General features: G+C 48.7%; 1 long non-coding RNA gene across 2 annotated transcripts; it reads right to left on the bottom strand.

Annotated features, from left to right (window-relative positions):
• LOC102444145 (uncharacterized) lies at positions 1–18,590 on the bottom strand. Of its 2 annotated transcripts, none has more exons than XR_012905323.1 (3): positions 17,719–18,590; positions 3,091–7,057; positions 1–2,603 (listed from the first exon to the last, which is right to left on the bottom strand). It is a non-coding gene; the product is annotated as an uncharacterized LOC102444145 (long non-coding RNA). The 2 variants fall into 2 exon arrangements; XR_012905322.1 differs by lacking the exon at positions 1–2,603 and having other exon boundaries at positions 2,640–3,349; positions 6,911–7,057.
• Positions 18,591–18,891: the final 301 nt, after the last annotated feature.

Below are 18,891 nucleotides of genomic sequence, written 5' to 3'. Positions count from 1 at the left end.
GGGAAGGGTAAGTGGAAGGAGGTGAGGGAGGAATGGGGTACGAGCCCCCGATGGGGAGGACTGGGCTGGCTCTGCAGGCTTCTGGGGGTGGAAGCTCTCCTGCAGCCCCCCGATTACCCCCTCTCCCCAGATGGCAGCCTGCGGCAAGTGCAGCCGGGCTGATGGCCGAATGGTGTGATGTGCCCAGTGTGGGTACTCCAGGCAATCCAAGCCAGGACTGCTTTGCAAGCAGGGCACCCCTTAGAACTGTCTGTCCGGTTGCTTAGTTTGGATTAGTTGATTAGTTAGGCTGCTTAGTTTGGGGCTCGGCCTTGCCCCATTTCAAGCTACTGTGAGTGTTTCCATTTACTGGAGCAGTATCATGTTCTTGCCTTGCAGTCAACGGAGTCACTCCAGTGTTGTACCTCTGTAAATGAGAGCCGCGTTTGGCTCCCTTGCTGGAAAGCAAGATCCTCCAGTCAGACACACGGTGCCTAGAAGGAGCAGGTTTTAGCCCCTCACCCAAATGGCCAACATTCTGCTGTCTGAGTGTGGCACCAGTTTCTGGCGTGTCATTGACGCCGTACGCTTACCAGCTTGCGTCGTCGGCTGAGTCTCCCTCGGTTCGTAGCCGGCAGGAAGCCATCTGGCCCCCGGGCACGGCTCTCTGTGGGGGAGAGGCAGTTGCTCTGGGATGGGAGGTGAATTTGCAGAATACCCTGAAGGGGATGGGCCGTGTGCCTGACTGAATGCGCTGTGCACACCTGGACCTGTCGCCGGCGGAGGCGGGACCCTCGTCGGCGTGGCAGGCGGGTGCTCTCCCAGAAACCCAGAGTGGCAGGAAGGGGTGGCCTGATGCTCCCTCAGAGATGGGTAGAGGCGACGCCATGGGCTGAGGAGCAAGGCAGAGGAGTGCCGTGGTGCGGAGGCAGACGGCCACCCTAGAAGATGGTCCCGTGGCAGGGGCAGGTTGGGGAGGCTGAGGACTTCCACCTCGGACCCGTGGTTGGACTGGAAGGCCCCTCACCACACTGTGGTCAGCCAGGGTAGTGTCTACGGGGTGGGAGTGGGGGGAAGATGGCGTCTCCTCCCGCCAGGGCACTGCACTGAGAACCACTTGCAACGCCAAGCAGGAGTGAGACCTCCAAAAAGCCAGGAGACCAGTGGCAGCTGTCGCCAGCTACCCCAGCAACGGGCAGCGTGTGGACGGCGCGCTGAAATGTCCGGCAGAGGGCACTGCCACGCGGGAACCACCCTCCTCTGCACAACCTCAACCAGGGCTTGGCCACTGTAAAAGAAAGTGCAAACGTCAGCCATGCCTGGAGGGGAGCCGCTGCCCTGGCCTACTTCTACCGTTGCCAGGGCCGGCCTTACCATGAGGTGAACTGAGGAGGCCGCCTCAGGTGCCAGACTGTGGGGGGTTGCCACTAGGACCCAGAGTGCAGAAAATTGTGTCTGCTGCTGTTAGTTCTCCTTTATTGGGGTAGGTAGCAGAGGAGTAGAACAGGAAGGAGGCAGAATTGAGACCTTTCGAAGTTTTGGCCCAAGCGAGGGGACATGGGGGCGTCTTTTGAGCTCCCCACCCCAGGTGCCAAAATGTTCTGGGCCGGCCCTGACCGTTGGCCACCCCCTTGCTACCAAGTTTTGCGCCGCTCCCTTCAGGCTTAATTTGGGGGGTGGGCGGGGAGAGGACAAACTATGTAACGAGTTAACGGACTTAGCTACAAGTAATTCGCATTCGCCGTAACTTCAGATCAGGGTCCATCCATCCCAGATGGATTGACTCCGATCCTGAGTCTGGTTTCCTACTGCAGCGGTGTGTCGGGGAGTTTGGGCAGAGAGCCCATTTCTCTGTCTCCCTCCCTTGTCAAAATCTCTCTGTTAGCATGCTGGCGTTTCAGAGGGCAGAGAAACGAGCAAGAAGCCAGCTCGGGACCACACAGCCCACACGGGACCCAGAGCAACGGCTCAAGAAGAAATATAGGCTATAGTTACAGGCAAACCACAGACCGTGATTGTCGGAAGGTGAGCCAACTACCCTTTGGAAATGCTGCCCGCAGCCCCCAGTCGGGCGAGGTTGGGCCAAAACTCACCACTCGCTTCTAGGCAACTCGCGGAACAATTTTGGGTGCCAAGCCTTTGCCCCATCCAGCTGGGGTATGGCTACATAGTCAACGCATCCCTGGCACTACTCGCAGGGGGTCCCATTCTGAAGAATTCTTCGGTCACTGTGATGCTATCTACCCTGGAGCGGAGGTGGCTTATATATATTGCTCAGAGGTGTGGATTTTTCACACCCTTGAGAGACATACCTGAGTCACTCTAACATTGTAGTGTAGAGCACGCCTAAGTAAGGACTTCAGGATTTGCCTGTGCATAGAATATAATTAACAGCTAATTAGGTATAGTCCAGTGGGCAGGATATTTGCCTAGGACTCAAGAGCCTTGACGTTTATTACTGGCTCGGTCACTATCCTGCCCTGTGATCTTGGGCCAACAGCTTGTTTTCTTGCCCACACCTTGTCTATTTAGACGTTATATTCGTTAGGAGAAGGGCTTCTTCTTACCTGTTTCTACGGTGGCTGCCACAACAGGTGTCTACTCTCAATTGCTCTTTCTTGGAGCTATTGTAATACAAACAATAATTGATCATAAAAAATTAGTTTAAATTAATAACGAACAGCAATAACAGCTTAGTTCTGAGTTCCATCCAGCCTCCTACATGTATATAATAGGCATTGTCATCTGTAAAAATTATGCACAGATGACACAGTAGGATTTATTGTATTCAAAATTATGCCTTACTGATCTTTTGGGTTTTTTCTGGCCATATTGTAAGGAAATCAGAGGGACTCTCAGTTTACAAAAACCCCAGCGGTCTAGTGAAAAAAAAGCTAAGATACAGCCTCGCAGATAAATAATGACATTGATGAAACGCATATGGTCTGAATTATATTTCTACAGCAATTCAATTTAAAACATATTTGACTGGTAACTTAATATTTCATATTTTTATGACACCAATTTTCCCTGAATATGGTTTTAATATTAAATCTATCTAGCCTAGTGCTCTGATCATTAAAGTAGAGTAATGAGGATTTAAAAGCTTACATGTGATTGGCTTTATTGACGCTAAAAAAACTAGTTAAAGGTTTTTTCTTTCCAATCGAAGGGGTGAACGTTTCATGGCAAGGGTGTCATGGCTGATCCAGCAGTGTGCATGGAGGATTGTTTAATTCATACTGTTTTTTCAGTTATTTCTGTTAGTGGTTTCATAACCGCCTCAGCCACCAATGCCAGCAGCTCCCTCTCCTTCTGCAGAGGCACTTTGAGCCTCCGCGGCAGCATCAGGAAATAGTCCATCTGCCAGCTGGAAAATATCAAAGAGAGACATTCCAGAGAGAAACGGTCAATTCAAAGCAAAGACAAATCCCAGCCATAGTTAATCCTTGTCATTGGGGTTTATCTAGAGCTGACGGGGTATAAACATAGCGCAGAAAATGGGAGAGGGCTTTTGAGACTCAAACTTGTTTCCCTCTTCAACCTCGAGCTTTGATCGTTACTAAAACACAGCATCTTGAAGGTCTGCAGCCAGCAGCTGAGCAGAATGGCTAATGCTAGTGAAATTTCCTCTCTGCAGTATTGTTAACTGGACATGATTTAATGGTCATGAGTCAGGAGTAGGTTTTGCAAAGATTCCTGTCCCATCTAGCAATCACAAGGCAATACAAAAAATCCAGTGATTTATTTTATGATTCCTAATTCAAAGTGCTGAATTATGTGTTGGACAACACAGGGGAGCAAGTTATACAGACTCCTAGAAATGTCAGAATGGGGTGGATCTCAAGCGGTCACTTAGACCTAGCTAGCTCATACACAGCCTTATGCAGGTTGCCTTGGGTTCGTGTGTCTGCCTAGCTTAGGTACTTTGTCCGCTGTTATAACAGTGTCCAAGCAGCTCTCATACCTTAGCATATTTATCCTCAACTCCCTCAGCAGCTAGGAAAGACCCAACTAGAGTGCCTCCTTGCAGCAAAGTGCACATGCCTGCCTCAGTTTCCCTTCTTCAAGCTCCCCGGATGTACTCCAAAGTATCTTCCTGTGTATAAGCATAGCCCTTCTTACAAGAATTCCCTGCACATCCAACAGAACAAGAGTCCCACACAGACATTCCAGATTTCCCCAAGTATAATCCAAACAGTACATGCCACACACAGCCCCGGCAGGGCAGTGTTCCAGCTGGAGTGCTACCCTGCTCTCCCCGGCGGTAACCCCGAAGCCTCTGTACTGGAAGCACCCTTTCCAGGCAAGTCTCTCTCAACTCTGGCCCTTCTGGTGGTTCCTCTGGGTCTAGCCCTGGAGGTGTCAGTAGGTCAGCTCATCCATTGCTCCCCTGCCTTCAGGCTACTCCTTGTCTTCAACCGTCCCTCAGGAATCACCAGCTTCCTTCCAGCACATTCCATGGTCCCCTGCTGTTCCCCACAAGACCAGTCTGCTGTGGCCTACTGGTCAGTAGTGCTGCTTGTGGGGTAAAGGCTCTCAGCCAAAGAACCAGCATCTCTCTTGGTCTACATATTTTTCCTGCCTTCCGCTGCAAACACATCAAATGAAGGACACCAAATGATGTTAATGGGTAGCAGGCTTAAAACTAATAAAAGAAAGTTCTTCTTCACACAGCGTGTAGTCAACCTGTGGAACTCCTTGCCAGAGGAGGCTGTGAAGGCTAGGACTATAACAGAGTTTAAAGAGAAGCTAGATAATTTCATGGAGGTTAGGTCCATAAAAGGCTATTAGCCAGGGGATAGAAATGGTGTCCTTGGCCTCTGTTTGGCAGAGGCTGGAGAGGGATGGCAGGAGACAAATTGCTTGATCATTGTCTTCGGTCCACCCTCTCTGGGGCACCTGGAGCTGGCCACTGTCGGCAGACAGGCTACTGGGCTAGATGGACATTTGGTCTGACCCAGTACGGCCGTTCTTATGTTCTTATGTTCACATCAGCTATTTCTGTGTCAGGAATCCCCGAAAGAACGTGGCTGGTTGAACCCAGCGACTTGTTTACGAACCCAGGTTTCCAACAAGTCATCTCAGTATCAGCTGGTCCTGTCCTTGGAGAAGAAAAATCCCTTCTTGGAGAAGAGAAACCCGTAAGTCATGACCAAGCAGAAGGTTGGGAAGCATGCCCTTTTTCAAGCCCACAACTTGTTCTCAAGGCTCACGTTTCCAAGGATACTTCACCATCTATCTTAAACCTTAACTTTCCACGAAATCCGAAAAACAAAGTGGGTGAGGTAATATCTGGTCCAACTTCTGTTGGGGAGAGAGACAAGCTTTACCCATCTTGTCTCTCTAATACCCTGGGCCCAACAACTATACAGCAGGAAACAATGACATTTGAAGGCATTGCACCTATAGGACTTTTCTTCTTTCTGGAGTAAGGACTCCAGCATTGGGCCCTTTAAAAAAACCCATCCATGTGGTAGAGCTAGGCCAAGCCTTTTGCAAATCCCACCCATTTAGGATTTAGCGGTGACATTTGCATGTGTGATTGCAAAGCGATGCTTCGTGCCTTATTTCAGCTTAATTCAACGCAGCGGGGGTCAGATTCTTCCCTCCCATGCCGGCACAGAAGCCGTTGGGCATCGTGCGTGTGTCGGGCAGGAGGGATTCATCCTTGTGAGTTTAGCAGGGGTTCTGTGCCAAAAGGAAGGAATGTTACTTGTTATTCCTTAGCGACGGTAAATTGAGTTTCCATACAATCACGACATTGTTTGTAAAGAACGGATGTTTATTCTTTTTTTTGTTTTGTTTTTGTATGAAAAGTTGTAATTGCAGCTGAGGGGCCTCTGTGGCAACCCACGCAAATGAAGCTCCACCGTGTAATGTACCCCCTAAGATGGCCGCCCTGATGGGGCGCCATCGCCCTGGAGAGGGTAGGATGCTTCCAGAAAGCCCCACTTTGGGATCCCCTCACCCACATGGCAATGCCACCTCCACCAATGGGTGAGAGAGGCCCCTACGCTTTTCTCCTTATGGAGGCACTGTCCCAAGAGTCATCTGTAAAGGGGTATACAGGCTGACAGGAGGCCCTGTTTCCACGGCTACCCTCAGTCATCGACTGACACCTTTCCTATAACCATTTCCATAGAGACACTGTGACGGGGCTGCCCAGCCCCGCACTGAACCTGGGGGCGGAGAGCCCGCCTATTGGGTAGAAAACGCCCCTCCCCCGCAGCCCTGCTGGGCATGCTCACAGTGCAGCCCAGGTATAAAAAGCTGCCGGGCTGCTCAGTTGGAGCTGGCCACGGGAGGGGAAGGAGCGCCTCTCCAGACACCGGAGCCACAGCCATTGCAGCTGGAACCAGAGGCCAGACCGCAACGCCGGCTGCGCGGTGCAGCCCCCCAAGAAGCCGTCGCTGCCCCAGCCATTGAGGACTCCCAAGCCATGCCTGCCAAGGTTGTTGCTGTCGCTGTATCCGCATCCACAGGTGGGACCACACTGGCGGACCGGGCGAGGGGATAGGAAGCAACCCAGGGCAGGGGCCAGGAAAGGACCCAGCGGGCTCAGCGAGTTTCGGGGAGAACTCCCTGCTGAGCCAGCGGTGGGAGCCACCCGCCACTGATAGGGCCCTGGGTTGAGGCCCGGTGGAGAGGGAGGGCCCGGGTTCCCCACCCCTTCCTCCCAGATCCCAGACGATGAGGGGATCCCAGAAAGGACTAGGCCGCTGGGCCTGCATGGAAGGGACCCGACTTTGGTGTTAAAGGGGACGGGGCTGGTGACTCCGCTACAGACACACAGAAAGCGCTCCCATACCTGTCACGGAACGGGGAGACTCCGGAGACCCTTCCTACAGCTTGGGTCACTCGGAGTATGAAATCCACCACTGAGGACTTTGCTTATTAAGTCCCAGCTGCCTTCCAGCCCATCACCTACCTACGCAACTCGTCCCTAGTAGGTGGAGCTGAACATACTCAGAACACATCTGAGGGGTACTCAGAACCATCTCTCTCCTCCTCCACAAAGATTGTGCATCCTGCTGGATCTGTGGCTTTCCTCTCAAAGCGGACAGGGCTTGGATTTCTGGAAGACAAGATGGATGCTGGCAGTGAGGTCAGCCAGTGACAAATCACTGAAATTAGAGGCAGGAAAGACTGTTCTTCTTGTCCGTCTGTCTGTCAACAAGAGGACAACATCTAACCTGGATTCTGCATGGTGGACGGAACTAGAAAAGTCGGATTTTCTCTGTGTTTTGCCCTGTCACCTCAAGAAAACTGTTCTTTTTTTATTATTTACTTCCCCTAATACAAAGGGTTTACACTCTAGAGCAGGATTGCAGGCTGCATTATAATTTTGCTTGAAATATATGTTTTTCATTAGCTCCCAAGGATTTGCCATCGCTTTCTTCTCAAGTATTTTTGTTTCTCCCAGTTAGGAAATGATCTGGAAAATATTTTCGAAAGCCTCTCTTGGTTCCGTCTCTCTCCAAGTTGTGTGTGTCGCCCCGCATGCAAATACTTCACTGACATTTCCGCCCACTATTCGGGACTGTACTTGGGCTTAAAACAATAGGGGCACGGTGCAGGGGAAAGGCTGAAGCATGTGGCAGGGGAAGGACATGTAGACAAGAAAAGAGCAAATATTGCATGTGAATATGGTAGGAGAAGGCACACCCTGTTCTGTCTTTCCCATCCCATCTTCCTTGAAATGTGGGGCCCAGAACTGGACACAATACTCCAGCTGAGGCCTAATCAGCACAGAGTAGAACAGAAAAATTTTCATGTCTTGCTCACAACACTCCTTGTTAATGCATCCCAGAATCTCCATCACTGGAGATACTTAAGAACAGGTTAGATAGGCATCTATCAGGGATGATCAGTGTTTCTAAAACTGTGTTTATGAGGTGTGCCATGGAGAAAAACAGAGTTCAAAATGGCCACCCTTAAAGGGACAGGCAAACTTTTTTTTTTTTTTTTTTGCTCAACCAAAAATCCGTGATGTTCCTCATAAAAAAAATTATTGTTTGGTGTTCCTCAGTCTTAAAAAGTTTAAGAGACACAAATCTAGATGGTGGTTGGTCTTGCTGCGAGGGCAGGGGACTGGACTTGATGGCTCTCAAAGACCCTTCCAGTTCTAAGGTTCTATGATTCTATGATTACATGGTGCAAAAAATACGACTGCAACCAGGGGCGTGATTCAAAATACTGTCTGCCTCCCAAATATGATTCCCTCCTTTGTCCTGCTCCTCTTCACATCCCCTGCTCTCCTCAACCGACAAACATTTCCTGCAAAATAAAAAATGGGGAGCTAGGGAACATCATTTGGGGGTTGATCTTTACATTTGCGTTACATTTTTAAAAACATTTGCAATACAAAATCCATGTCAGAATAAACAGTCCTTTCAAAATGAAAACTCACAATGGCCACTCGGAAAATGCCGACGCAGAACAGGCAGGCATTCTGGGAAGCGCTTTGTGTCACTTTTTAAAAATAAAAAAAAACCCATCTCAATCCACCTGCTCCTGCAAAACATTTTGCATTCAACAAATTGGGGGAAAACATTCTGTCAGAAAATTCCCAGCCAGCTTTAGCACCTAAGATAAACCGAGGGATAACCTCAGATGAGTAAGTAAAAAAATAAGGCGGTAATGATGCTAAGCAGAGTGATTTTATGCATAGCAAATCGTGTGCTTAATCTAGTGATGGGCAGCGAGGCTGGCAAGTGGGCCGCAGGAGTGGCCTCCTTCATCATGGTCTCTAGCAAGTTAGAGAAATGGTCAGAGGTAAACAGGATGAGGTTTAATAAAGAGAAATGCAAAGTGCTCCACTTAGGAAGGAACAATCAGTTCCATACATACAAGATGGGAAGCGACTGTCTAGGAAGGAGCATGGCGGAAAGGGATCTAGGGGTCATAGTGGACCACAAGTTGAATATGAGTCAACAGTGTGATGCTGTTGCAAATATGATTCTAGGTTGTATCAACAGGTGTGTTGTAAGCAAAACTCGTGAAGTCATTCTGCCGCTCTATTCTGCACTAGTTAGGCCTCAGCTGGAGTACTGTGTCCAGTTCTGGGCGCCACATTTCAAGAAAGATGTGGAGAAATTGGAAAGGGTACAGAGAAGAGCGACAAGAATGATTAAAGGTTTAGAGAACATGACCTATGAAGCCAGGCTTCATGAACTGGGCTTGTTTAGTTTGGAAAAAAGAAGATTAAGGGGGGACATGATAGCGGTTTTCAAATATCTAAAAGGGTGTCACAAGGAGGAAGGCGAAAATTTGTTCCTCTTGGTTTCTGAGGACAGGACAAGGAGTAATGGGCTTAAAGTGCAGCAGGGGAAGTTTAGATTGGACATTAGGAAAAAATTCCTAACTGTCAGGGTGGTCAAATATTGGAATAAATTGCCAAGGGAGGTGGTGGAATCTCCCTGTCTGGAGATATTTAAGAACAGGTTAGATAGACATCTGTCAGGGATGGTGTAGACGGAGCTTGATCCTGCCTTGAGGGCGGGGGGCTGGACTCGATGACCTCTCGAGGTCCCTTCCAGTCCTATTATTCTATGATTCTATGATCTTCAGGGGTCTCAAAACTGTTGTAACCAAGATGGCTCCCGAAATAGGGAACTGTTGCTAACTGTATTTGCATATCTAACATTTGCAGGGCGTGCCGATTGATCCATAGCAGCACTTTGATTGGCTGCAGTACTAATAGGGAAAAAACTACGAGAATGGAAACCAGCAGAATGTGGTACCCGGGCATGGAGGCAACTGTAATCCGTACCTGTGGCCTTCTTTGGCCAGCAGTAACAGGACACTGGAGTTTATGCAAGTAACAAAATCAAGTGGAAAGACTCCTGTTGTACATCTTTGTTAGTGTTCCAGTCAGCTCGAATCACACGGAACAAACGCCTCTTGCCTAGGTCAATAATGTTTAATCCTGTTTCCCGTTTCCCTGCTTTGGGGTGTGTGTACAGCAGATTTCATTGGAAAGTAAATACACTGTTTATAACAGGAATCAGAACATTCCCACTAACCGTTCAACGCTTTCTCCCATTAAAAGCCCCAGCATAGGAGATATCTGTGGAAGATGTGTATGCCAAAGTTTTCAAAAATGGCTGTGGACTTCGTCTGTATCTGTCCGGTGGGAGGTCGAAGTAGTTCAAGGTGGCATCTGAAGTTGAGTATCCAAAAATCTCTGGCCAACTTCCTAAATTCTGGCCATAATCTTTGATGGCAAATTCAAAGAATTTGTTATAATTCTGGGCCTAGCCACGAATGATCATATGCATGAAAACCCTAAGCCAAATCCATCCGAGTCAATGACAGACTCCCTTTGACACCTGTGACCTCTGAATCAGGACCCAAACCAGTGTGTTGCTGAGTGGTCTGGCGTAAGCTCTGCAGATAACACAAAAAACACCTAGCCTCTACAATAATTATTTACCACACTGGTTAGGATCACCAACCGTTCTTGTTGGCAGATCTCTATACATTTATCACCTTTCAGTGTAGCCTTTAATCCGTAAAAAACCACCAGTGTGGACGTTTTCGTTTTGCGCAAAACCCCCTTTTTCTGCAAGATCCTTATGCCCACAAAAAGGAGGTTCACCGAACTTGCGGAAAAAAGAGGGTTTTGTGCAAAAAGAAAACATCCACCCTGCTTGTGTTTGGGATAAAAACCCCAGTGCAAAAACGGATCAGCAGCAAATATGCAAATGAGATTGTGACTCATACAAATGAGTCCCTCGTTTGCATATTCTTTGGTGGAGAAAACTCGCAGTGTAGACGTAGCCTGAGGACCCGCTAAAGAGAGTGCCCGACTGTCGAGCTTGCCTTTAGCAAGATAGGAAGTCTAGTTGAGCAGACAAAGGCACTGGGGTTGGAGTCCCAGTTCACCCATCCATTGCTTGCACCACCAGGTGTCTGTACCCCATTTATACTATGACCATGCTCTCCTAGCTCAGAGACGGAGTGTGAAAATGAAATCCACTAACTAAAGGGTGGTAGTGTGGCTTGAAGTATACACCACTGAACTCAGAATAGGTGGGTCCCCTTCCCAGCTCTACAGGTGAATACCCATACCGTTGTGCCTCTCTGTGCCTCAGTTTCCCCATCTGTAAAATTTGGGGGAAAGTGCTTTGAGATCATCTAATGAAGGGGCAGGGAACTTTTTTGGGGGTCAGGGGCCACTGACCCACAGAAAAATCAGTTGAAGGCCGCACACCAAAAACTGACGTGGCCCCCAACTGAGAAGGAGAAACACACTTTCCTCTCCTTCCCCTTGCACACCAAAGCCTAGGGGGACCCAGCCTCATAGATTTTGTGTGCTCCAACACCATGGTGGGTTAGTGGAGGGGGGATGGAATGCCATCACAGGTTCCCCATGAAAGGGGGGGAGCCCTGAACCTCAGGGGCCCGATCGAGGCAAGCCAGGGACTGCATCTGAAGTTCCCCATCCCTGCGGTAATGGAATGTGCTAGGCATTATTAAATATTATTATCGTCATTATTATTATTGTATTAATGACTATACTTTTTCAGCTATTCTGGTTATGAGGGGTCAGATCAAGGTCTTTGCACAGACAGCTGCTACTGTGTCAAATATCTATGACTCACATGGAAAAAAGACAACAAAGGAGGTGGCAAAATTTGCCGAGGGCTCAAAATGACTGAGGCTCATCAAATCTAGAAAAGAGTCTGCGTCACTCTGGAATGACCTCGCAGAGCACAAGGTCTGGGCGGCATGACGGCAACTTAAAAATCAGCCTGAGAGGCGATATTGTGAATTTCTGATACACATTAATGCGTTCTGAAATCATCTGTATGCACTCAGGAAGAAATAAAAGCTCTACGCATCGCTCCGTCCTGCTCATTGGAACCATCTGCTTGTTGTGTGGTAGTAAATAAACAACAGGAAGGCATATCAGGAAAGAGAGCAAGGCTGAAAAGATTATAAAGTCGTTATAAAAATGTAGGGTACACCCTGACCTCAAAGGCAGTGTTCCCTTCCGGTCACCCCCGCCCAAGCAAGGGTGAAGAGAACATGGCATGAATTGAAATATTGGTCCTGTTTTGTTCCAGGCAATTCTTGAGATGTAGGCCCTGCCACTGTCTGGATTTCTTGACTTGATTTTGCATCATTATTTGACTGACTATTGTTTTTTAATCAAATGGCCCAGAGATAGGGACAGGTCGGAGTGGATTTTTAGGTATGTACTCCAACAACCACCACCAAGTAGATGGTCCCTTCAGGAAGCGTACCAATTGGTGTACCTTAGAGCAGCCCCCATGTTGCTCCCTTCTGTGACTGGAAAGTTCCATAACCTATGACCAGCCCGGCTGCTTCCCCAGAGCAAGATGGATGAAGAGGAGGATGTGCCCCAATAGACATAGAAGAAATGAACCTGCTCCAAAGCCCATTGAAGTAAATGGGCGCCACTCTGAATGGATTTGGGAGTAGGCCGTAAATCTGTATTTTCACACACAGCTCCTCAAAATGTCATCCCTTTTTTAATCCAACTGAGCAAATAAAAAATGGCCCTGGGAGAATTCACCATTCACAGAGCTCTGGACCATCAATCTATACATCTTCAGAGGCTTGCGTCGACAGTATGTGGCTTTATTATAACAGCTGCTGCTAGGCGTTGTGTGGAGATCTTTGTGCCACTGGAGTCTGTGCGCCAGACTCGGTACAATGGAGCTGGGGTCTGCGTGTGGGAGGCATAGCTTGTCCTTGGGGAACCTACGGTTTGCTTATTTCAAGAGAAACAGACGTGAGCCTGCCAAACATCTGCAGTCGTTTTCACTTGGAAACCCGGACTACCATACCGAACTAGAGTCAGAAACGCCCCTGGTGGCTCTCTGTGCACCAAGACTATGTTCCAGGGACCTTGTGTTGGTCCCAAGACCAAGGGTCATTAATTAGGCTCTTCGCTGCCCGACACATTCAAATCAGAGACACTTGAGGGGTTTTTGGTAACTCTTTGAGGCAAATACAAGGATTGAATGGTAAGAAGTATGGAAGAGTCTGGCCTAATAATTTGTCCGTGATAAGTACATTGCCACAGTCAGTAATAAGCTCTTCCTCTCCTCTATCTCACACACCTAGTGAATGGAGTGTTCCCAGCTGGTTTCCTTTTCTGTGTAATTCCTTCTCACGTCTAACACTGCACCTCACCATCCCGGTACATACTCTCAGAACTCGACTATGCTTTTTTTACTTCCTTCTGCGGGGTTAAATGGCTGCACCCCAGGAAGCTGGAGGAATTCCTACAGGAAAGTCTTGTATCTCAATCCAGAACAAACAACGGCTGTAGTGCAGACTTCAGAACGCCCGGTGTATGCCCGTATCGTCTTCTGCCTGACCCTTAACCTAGCCCTTCCTCTAAACCCAGACATTAATCATAGAACCATCAAGTCACAGAGCCAGAAGAGACCTCAGGAGTAGTCCAACCCCCTACTCAAAGCAGGACCAATGCCAACTCAATCCAGTTAAATACAAAAGAAGCTATTCTTCATGGACAGAGGGGAACTAAGCCTTCCTCAAGGAGCAGTAAGAGGGCTGGAGGAGCAGGGGGTGAATCTGGAGAAAGGTGTGAGGGGCTCAGACCCTGAGGGGTTGCATCGGTTCCCACTGACATCAGTGCGGAGGAGACTAGTAAGCGCTTGTTGATGAGATGATGGAGGTTAAATCAATGACAACTGTAAACTGGGATAATAAACGCCGAGGCCCAAGATATTGCCTCAGAAGCAGGGGGCAGCCAGCCTATTCTGTTCTAGAAAGGGTCTTATACCACCCTTATCCCCACCATAGCTATGGCCCAAATCTTCCATACGGTATGTCTACACTAGCCCCCTAGTTCGATCTAGTGAGGCTAATGAAGGCGACCAAAATTGCAAATGAAGCGTGGGATTTAAATATCCCGCACTCCATTAGCATGGTCCCGGACGGTCACCATTTTAGAAATTGACTAGCCCAAAGTAACTGCCCACGTCTACTCACGGCAGTGAAACAGGATTCCGAATTAAAGCCCTAAATCGAATTAGCTGTTATTCCTCCTGCAATGAGGTTTACCAGCTAATTCGAGTTAGGGCTTTAATTCAGAATCCTGTTTCACTGCCGCGAGAAGACGTGGGCAGTTACTGCGGGCTAGTCAGCTTCTAAAATGGCGACCGGCCAGGAACATGCTAATGAAGCGCGGGATCTCAATGGCATGAGATTGCGCCCCTTAGCTTTCTCTCTCCCACTCCTCCTCCTTCGGAGAGTCCACGTGGAGAGGAGGGGCAGAGGCCAATCTAGACGTTTTGTAAAGAAGAGCTGCAGGACTTTCCTGCTCTTCCCTCTGTCTCTGGCTCCAGGCCCCTCAGATCTTCTTATCTTCACACGTCCTTGGGCTGACAACATCACAACACTTCAGTGATTTCACTAGGAACGTTTTCTGGGGAGTCTAGTGACTGGAAAAATCTACTGTTGCCTGCCTGCTTAGGGCTTCTTCTTTTCTTTTCTAAGGCTGGAGAGCAGACTCGATCTTCTCTCCGTTAGTGGTCTAAGTGCCATTCCATCAGACTATGAACCACCCCCTGTAGGTGTGGGGTTACACATGCACCAGGAGAAAATCAAAGAGCTTGCAATCTACCAGGTGAAATGAATTGTTTTCATGCATTGATTAGCACTTCTGGTGAAAATGTTAACCAAGGATTGATAGACACCTCAGGGCAAAACTCCCTAAGTGGGAGGTTTTTTTTATCATCATCCCTGTGTTTTGCAGAGGGGTCCTCATTGTTTCTGGATGCAATCTGAAAAGTCTTAGTTCTGGAGTAACACTTTCAAAAGTGACATAAGCACTTAAATCCCAGATTTGTCAAAATATTGAAGAATTTCTGTGTTCCAGCATTATCATGCCTGATTAATGCTCCTAAGCCTTATTTCCAAAAGAGAGTAAGGCACCTAGAAATGAAAGTCCCATTGTCAATTGATGGTTAAACTTATGGCTAAAATTTTCAGCAGAAATGCTAAGGAATTCATGACCAGCCTACATGGTAAAATGCTTGTGACTGTGCACACAATGAAAGTCAGATCATTACAGTGAAACCAAAGATTGTTTGGTGTGTTAATATCACTGACATGCTTGATAATGTGCAAGGACCAGGCTGCTTTGCGATGACAAAGCAACGTTCAGAGGAAGAGATAATAAAAACACTAAAAGCAATTAATTTTGCATGGTAGATTTCAAGCTCTCTTATTTTCTCCACATGCATTCTCAACCCCTTGACACTGGCTACATTTGCACATAGCTATGGGGAGAGAAGAGCTGTTACAAGGCAAACAGCAATAGACTTTCCAATATCTGGATCCAACGCAAAACATTTTTATTATTCCCTAACTATTTCAGTGGGAGTTAGATGCTTAAATACCTCTACAAATCTGACCTGTAAGAGCTTAAGTTTTATTGTAAGTCACTAGGACTTAGAAACCTAAGTTAATGTTAAAAAACAGGTCTTCCTTTCCTAAGGCGACGCCTACACTACAGAGCCTGTGCCGACATACCTGTACCAATATGGCCCTCTAATGTAGAGACAGTGTATGCCAACGGAAGGGGTTTTTCTGCTAAGGCAGGAACACCATCTCCCTGAATGACTTTAACTGAGCTAACAGGTGTACTTTTCCGTCACTATGGTGGTATGGCCACCAAATAGCTATGCTGGTTTTTTTCACACCCCTGACTGGCATAGCTGTGCTGGCGTAAGTTTTAAGTGTAGACCAAGCCTAAGACCAGGTCTACACTGCCCCCAGCAGGTCGGCTTAAGGTACGCAACTCCAGCTATGTAAATAACATAGCTAGAGTCGACATACCTTAAACCGATCTTGGTGCTGTCCCCACAGTGGGAGGTCAACAGGAGAAATGCTCCCATCGACTTCCCTTACTCTGCAACAGCGAGGAGTACCAGTGCCAACCAGAGCCTCCCTCAGCATTTGATTTAGCAGGTCTTTACTAGACTTGCTAAATTGAACCCCAGAAGATCGATCACCAGAGTGTCGATCCTCCACTACATGGAGACGTGACCTAAGTGACTTCAGCCCAAAGCCACAAAGGTATTTAGGTACCTAACCCCCATTGAAATCAATGGGAATTAGGTGCCTAAATGCCTTTGCGAGTTCAAGGCACTGTTCAAAACTTTACTCCTATTTTGTAAAGTTTGTTATGGTTCAGGACCTCGGACCTTTTCAGCACCACCTGTCTAGCAAAGCAGCAGGGCAATGAATGAGATCTAAAGGTACTCAGTAGGGTGAGGGTGTCAGAGTCTTCCTTTCAGAGTGAGGCATTTTAAACGGGAAGGAGAAGCATTTCAAATGCGGCCCTCACTCCTTCTGCCGCTGCTTTATTTAAAACAGCACACGTGTATTTAAAGGGCCCAGTTCGTGGCGATCGCGTTCATTACTTTTTAATTACTTCTGGTGGGACTGGGCACTGTTGCTGGGTGTTTCTGTTCAGATGTCTGGCACAAAGAGGGGAGAAGGCGGCTATGTGTCTCATGGGCTATAGGATGCATTGAGTTGCTGAAACTGGACCTTTTAATAGGTGAATAGCCTCCCTGGGGCGTAACTAGGCTCTCCCGACCCATATGGTGTGTGTGGAGTTGACTGAGCTTGTTAAGTATTTTCTATGAAGGGGGTCTGTTGTCTGAGTTGTTTTTTACATGCAAGGCCGACGTGTTCTCTGAGAGGAAGAGGTGGGGAAGGCGTACATAGTTACAGTTTCTGTTTACCAGCCTTGCCAGCAGCTTATGGCAGAAATCAGTGGAAAAAGGGCTTCAACATTCCCTATGGCTCAGGTGAAGATGCCAGCCTTGCTAATGCATTCTCGGTGAAACAATTCGTTCCTTCTGCATGTGAGAGCCCTGTCCCCTGCCGACGTCATAACACGGCTCTGTTGTCCCTTTCTGTTGGGGAAAGAAAAGGCTGTCTAGCAACACGTTGATTGTATCTGAAGCGATGGCCTCAAAATGGCTTCGTACATGAGCCCCTATCACGGCTAAAATTAGGACAAACCAATCTAGACAGCCACAGCAAAGCCCTAGGCACTGAAGTGTGGTTCCCAATAAAGCACAAATAATTGGGCTGTGCCCCTGCTGGGTGGTTTTTCTCTTCTCTACTCTACAAGGTTTTTGCGCAAAAGCCAGCGGAGCGTCCACACCTCAAGCGTGGTTTTGTGCAAAAAAAAATACAGTAAATGGACAGGACAGAGGGCTTTTGCCGGTAGAGTTATTCCTCTCCTCTCGAGGAATAGCTCCTTTTTGCGCTACAGCTCTGGTGCAAAAAGACAGGTGTGGGCGCTCCGCAGGGGTTTCTTGCGCAAAAAGAGCCTATCAGAAAAAGGACAGGTGCTCTGATGGCCATTCACTCTCACTCTCTTGCGCAAAAGCACACGGTGTTGGCGATGCGCTTTTGAGATGTGAACGCGCTCTTGCACAAGAAGTTTTTGCGGAAGATCTTTTCTGCAAAAAGCGTCTTGTGCAAAACCCCTGCAGTGTAGACACAGCCGAAATTCCAGTGCAGTAGGGTCTCACTGGTGTACAGGAGTAACCACTCCCAAAGCACAACACAGGGAAGATGCATTTGGAGTGCAGGCTGGTAGGCCTCCCAGAGAGGTTCCTCCGCCTCCGGATCAGTGGGCGGCCGCAACGTGCTGGCCTATCAGCCCGTGCTACCCCCTGGGCCACTTCCCGTCTCCCCCTCCGCGGGTACCTGTGTCTCCAGCCGGTCAGTGAGGGAGTCGAGGGCGGTGTCATCCCAGCAGGCTCGAGGCGGCCCAATCCAGTCCTTGGCAGGTCGGAGCTCTGCAGTGTCCAGCTGGTTCTCAAGGTCTCAGGGTTCAGGAAGACATTGGGGTTCAAGCCGGCCCTCCGGCTCCGGCAAGTCCTCAGGGTCCCTGGGTGCCAGCAGGCAGCGGGCCCGGGCAGGACCTCCAGCTTCAGTGGGTCCTCCAGCTCCGGCAGGTCCTCAGGGTTCCTAGGGGTCAGTAGGCACCGGGGCTCAAGCCAAACCTCCAGCTCCGGCAAGTCCTTGGGATCCCCAGGCACCAGCAGGGCCTCTGGTCCCTCTGGGTCAGAGGGTAGCTCTGCTGGCTGGCCTGGCCAGGCCTCGGCGGCCCAGGCAAGGAGATCTTCGCCGGCCTTACGGAAGGTGGCTGTGGGAGGCCCAGACCAGGTCTCAGCCTCGTCAGCCAGGAGCTCTGGGCAGGCATCTGTCTCCCTCAGAGACTGGGCCCTGACTGAGCTCCCTGGCAGAGTTCTTATAGTCCTAGCCATGCCCCTTAGCTTCCTGTCAGGTGAGTGGGCGGGGCTAGGCTGTGCCCAAAATGGTTCCCGAAGGGGTTCCTCTGCCTCCAGCTCAGTGGGCGGCCAGTCCACCCCACTGCATGGAGTAAATGTCACTTTTGCTGAGATGCAGATTGCAGGACGCACTCTTTTCCCCCTATGGAAATAAGCCACGCTAAAGACAAAGGAAATGACTTGGATACTTCAGCAGCGGGAGAGTTTATCTTAGAAGACACAATCTTAAACAGTCAGGTCATGTGGTGTGCTGAACGGCCTAGCAGATGACTTGTGAAAGATAACAGCCGCTCTCCACTTCAGCGAAATGAATAAACATCTGGAGGGGAAGCGAGGCTATTGAGCAAAAAACCAAGTATGTGATTTGAATGTGGTCGGGAAAAGCATGTCATCCCTGTCTCAATTAGTAGAGGTTAATATTCCCAGCATGGCCTGTGTCTAAATAGTAACCAAGGAGGTAGAAATCCACTTAGCAAATCATATGGCATCACTCTTTGTGATAAAGTTATTAAGCCCCAAAACTTGCACTAGCAGGTGAGTTAACTAATTGCTGGTTATTTGTTCTCTTTAAAATGGCTTAGCCTTC

The sequence above is a fragment of the Pelodiscus sinensis genome, chromosome 7 (assembly GCF_049634645.1).
Source record: "Pelodiscus sinensis isolate JC-2024 chromosome 7, ASM4963464v1, whole genome shotgun sequence".
In the NCBI taxonomy this organism is placed as follows: domain Eukaryota; kingdom Metazoa; phylum Chordata; order Testudines; family Trionychidae; genus Pelodiscus; species Pelodiscus sinensis.
The sequence above is the reverse complement of the archived record's forward strand: the minus strand, read 5'-3'. Positions and strand labels throughout refer to the sequence as shown.